The sequence below is a fragment of the Exserohilum turcica genome, assembly GCF_000359705.1.
Source record: "Exserohilum turcica Et28A unplaced genomic scaffold SETTUscaffold_1, whole genome shotgun sequence".
In the NCBI taxonomy this organism is placed as follows: Eukaryota; Fungi; Ascomycota; class Dothideomycetes; order Pleosporales; family Pleosporaceae; genus Exserohilum; species Exserohilum turcicum.
In genome coordinates, this window is record NW_007359914.1 from 2,646,223 (window position 1) to 2,651,208 (window position 4,986).

Genomic DNA, 4,986 nt, shown 5'->3' on the forward strand with positions numbered 1-4,986 from the left:
AGGATCTTAAGAGGGAGAACGTTTGGCTCGAAACCAGCCTCAATAGCTCTACTATAGATACGATTGACCGTACGAGGATGAACATCAGTAAGTTCAGAGATCTGTGATGTAGACTTGCCAACAGAAGGTGACTTTAACGCCACAATTAAGGTGCGGGTGTAAGGATCAGTATTAGGAGACATTGTAACGATAGATACAGACAAATCGTACAGCTACTCAGCTCAAAGGTGGGAGTTGCGCCAAGAAGAGTTATGCCGAAGCGCCGAGATTAGCGTGGGACAAAACTTTTGTGAGGCACCTCCGTACATCATGCAGGAGTACTTTTATGCACTGCATTTAGTTTGAGATTAGCGGACAGTTGTCCTCCACAAACTTCATGATCAACAAGGAGTTGTCTTCCGTATACTTCGTTTAGTTTACGATCAGCAGGCGGTTGTCTACCACATGCGTCAGCGGTGGGTCGCAGTCGATGTTAAAGTGGAGTTGGTAAAAAGTTCCCACTTAGCATGCAAATCCTCGCTACAAGGCACAGAAATACTTAGAGTTCGACGTCTTTCAACACCACAAGTGTGTACATGGACAAACGGAAGCGTGGTTTCAAACCCTCCATTCTTAGTCGATCTTCATACAACACACGGCACGAAGCCTCTGGAAACAAAGCACTCGCGGACAAACACACAAGCTCATTCTAGCTGGTGTCGGCGGATACCGGTGTTGGAAAACGGGCAAAGTTTCCTGGCGAAACCCGCTCTAGTGTATAGACTTGTCACTGGCGTATAAAGCAAAAATAGGCGCGAGCATGATTGGAAAAAGGACAAGTGTTTAAGTGGAATTGACCAACAGGACGACGGTGGACGCCGAACTGGACAACCATTGCACGTTCGGTGATGACACCGAGCACGCTCGTTACGGGGGCCGATGGCGCACGCCCATTCGAAGGCATGATAGTTCTGCTTAGCTTACTTACTTGGCGTAGACGAAATGCGTAGGGGGGAGCTGGCTCGTGTTCAGGCGCTAAACAAACTCTAACCAGCAGCGAGTTAGAGTTGAGCAGAAGGTCAGCAGCCAAAAAAAAAACATAGACACAAGTGCTATTCTTACCGGTGCCTCGCAAGAAAAAAGCTAATTTGTCGCCGCGGCGACGCCACGGATGACTTGCAGTTGGCTAGCGGGGAGTCTCTAGCCACACACAATAGCCACAGGACCCTGGACGTCGCCGCACAAGTGGCGGGTTAAACTCTGCTGACATTAGAGTTGCAAAACTCGGGCCACGCCTGGCGATGCGGAGAAAGCTTCCTGGCACAAGACGCCCCGTACTTTCTTAGTGATGGCTGACCAAGACAAAGGGCAGCCCTCTTGCAAACCGACGCCCCACTCACCGGCTCTTTTCTGCACAGACTGATTGTACCGCTTTATTGACCGACGGGTGGCGTTTATTGGAAAAGATGACCTCTCTTTATTTTTTTCGTTTGTGACTCGTTTGGAAGAGGCAACGCCTGCGAGTGAGAAATGCACAGCTGAGGCCAAGACCGCCTGACGCACGGCACTAGGCACGCAACGTCAGCGAATCGCGGTGCTACAAGACGCTAGCGAGGCTTGGATACGAAACTGGGCTTTTTGCCAAGCTCAAGAAGCTTGATGGGCCGCGTTGAGTTTATTGTCTGGATGCGGAAATGCGTCGTGGGAGCTGGTGCAAGAGGGAGAAGGGGAGGCGGGAGAGGGAGGGGAAAGGGGGAAAGGGGGAAAAGGGAAGAGGAAGAGAAAGAGATGGGGAAAAGCATAGTCGAGGCATGGCGACTACACAAGGTGTAATCCTGGCTATGGGAAAAAAGAGAGAGGGAGGTCTTCCCGAGGATCAGCAGTACAACTGTGTGTGATTACTCACTAGCAACTTCTTACAGCTGGTGGTCCATGACTCGAAGGCCACCTAGTCCGAGGCGCGAACTTGGCCGGAGCCCGATAGCGGTTGACGAAGCCCTTGACTAACAGAGCAAAAAGCGAAGGATACGCGCACGATTGGCGTGGCCATGGACATGATGGCAAATGTTGGAGTTTGAGCCTGAGGATCCAGGGCCCAGAAGCCAGGAGCTCAAGCTTCGCTGTGTCTCAGGACTGAGCGGCTAGCCCACATGCACCACGCCAAACCCTTCGGCTTTGATCAAAGACTATAGACAACCCTGGGGATAGCATACCCAATGACGTCAACACGGCCGTCAACCAGGTGTACACACATGACTGCCTTACGTCGCACGGCTTGGCACAAACAAATAACTCAAATATGAAGTCGTCGTCAGCAGTGCGTACAACTTTGTGCAGGTCACAAGCAGCGTGCTGCCTGGCCAGGACGCTGTTTGAAAGGCGACGGGGAGCAGAGCTGTATCAGGCCGAGAATTGGCACGGCAAGGCAAGCCATGTACGAAGCCCAACACGCCACACACACATGTCCGAGGGGTCAGAGACCAGCGGCAGTATTCTCTCCGAGTATACCTACGCGAGCGCAAACAAGCCCCAATTGGGTCCAGCCGGGGGGTCAGACTGTGGGTGACGGGATCCGCGAACGTGGCATCCCGGACGCATGCCCCCAGCGGGAAAGCATCGATGTATGTTTAATCTCCGCGAACGAAATGACCACACCAGACATACGTGTACAGTCTTGACCTCTCAAATCCTCTGCAAGCCAGCCAGCCAACCAACTAACAGACCGCTCCCCATTGCGACAGGCCGCCTCCCGATCCAGACCATACATGACCATCATCACCCAGATGCCGCGTTGAGACCGAGCATGGTTTGTCCCCACCTCCCTTCCCAAATCAATCCCTGAGTCGAATCGACAAGGATCCGCCGTTACGTGTCTGACGAGAGAGAGAACAATCCCACACCAACGGGTCCGTCAGACGGTGTGAGACGGCGAGACGCACCACCGTTTTTTTTTTCTTACTATCTGCACAACTCTCCAACTAACCCCAACCTCCCACCGCCACCATCACCACCGCTCAAACAACATCCATGCTATATCACACAGACAGGAAACGTCTTACCGGGATGTACTAAAAAAAAGTAAGCAAAAAAAGGAGAAGAAGAAAAATTTGAACCGGTGAAAGTAGGCGGAAAAAAAATCTAAAAAAAAATTCTTTCAAGTGTTGCAGCAGCAGAGGATAGAGGGAAGGGGGAGGGGTGAAGAAAGGTGGGAGGGGGGTGGGTGGCTGCGTGCGCTCACCGCGTATGTACGTTTCGCCCCTTGTGCAAATCCTGCAACAAAGACTACAACAACACAAAACGCATGCCCCCCCAAGTATAGAACTCTATCTTTCTGTCTCTCCTCCCCCCCTCTCCTCTCTGTCTCTTCCCCTCCCCCCCCCCTCTTCCCTGCAAACCAAACATGCCGTAACTAGATCCCGAAAGCCCCCCAAAAAATGAATGCAAATCAAACCATGCAGATAAATGATAAAAGAAGAAAAAAAATTAAAATTAAAAATCCCCATAACTTGGGAAATAATAAAGAAACTTGACAAATCCGTGACGACGACGACGACGACGGACATGATGTGACGTGACGACTAGCACCCACCCACACAGATGCAGGATACACACAGCCCTGTGTGGACCAAAATTGGGGGAACCAAAAAAGAAAAAGGGAAGCTAATATTAACATTACGGGATTTTCCCACACTAAGGGATTTTGGACACGGGGAGAAGGGGGGACAAGGCAGGGGAAGGGTGAAGGGGGAAAGGGTGAGGCAGCAAGGCAGGAGAAGGAAGAAGAGAGAGAGAGAGAGAGAGAGAGAGAGAAAAACCGAACGGAGATATGACCGGAAACAGAGAGAAAAAAACACGGAGGACGGAGGGACGGGTGATATATGGACGGTGCTATGGTACGGACGGGCCGTGTGTGGGGATGTGCAGGAAGGCTGAGAGAGACAAGGGAGAAGACGGGGACGGGGGGGGGACGGAGAAGAGTGAGAGGTGCAATGACTGAGAGGTACAAGTAGAGAGAGAGAGAGAGAGAGAGAGAGAGAAAGAAAGAAAGGGAAGAGAAAAGGGAACTGCTGCTGCTGTATTAGAGAAGATGAATGTGGGTTACTCCACTCTGCTTTGCTCTGGCTATGTTCTCTCTCTCTCTCTCTCCGTAAATTATGGCTGCTTCCCTTCCCTTCCCCCCCACCCCCAATTTACTAGCTTTATTGAAGTTGACGCAAGGTAGCCGTCAAACGGGACCACACACACACACACACAGCTATTTTTCCCCATTTCTGCTTGCGCCTTTCCAAGCCCCTTCGATCCTTTCTTACCCATTCTTAGCGAGAAGATGAAATCCCCCCCCGTCCCCCTCCCCTCCAAAAAAAAAGAGAGACAGACTGTGTGTGTGTATGTGCGCGCTTCGAGACACACATTTGATCGGCCCTTCTAAACGGTCATCCTGTGTCTCTACCCTGCGTCTTGGTGTTTTACCCTTGAATAAATTTTTTTTTTGAAACAATTTGTTGGAAGGGGTTTTAGAAAAAAAAAGAAGGATAAGAGAAGGATAAGTAAGGAAAGGTGGGAGAAGACAAACGCTTTACTCCTAACGGGGGCGTGATGAGACAGAGTGACAGACAGACTGACAGACAGACAGACAGACAGACAGACAGACAGACAGACAGACAGGGCACGCACACACGCAACAAAGGGCAAGGCCAAGCGGACAGGCAAGCGGCAAGTTAGTACATGGCAAGGCCCCAGCATAGCCATCCCCGATTAAGAAAAAGCCCGTGTAACTCCCCCCCCCTCCCCCCCTACCCCCCGTCAGATCAATGCCCGGGGAGGAGGAGGAGTGAAGTGGGTTGGAAGAGTGAGTGGGGCCCAAGGGTAATAGTATGTAGGAGCCTCTCTGTGGGCCCCCCGCCCTATTTGTCCTACGTAAACAACCTTTCTGGCACAAATGCATCGCTTATTCATTTTTTTTCCCTTGGAGCGCCGCAGCAGCACCTTCGGATGCCGCAGCGTGGC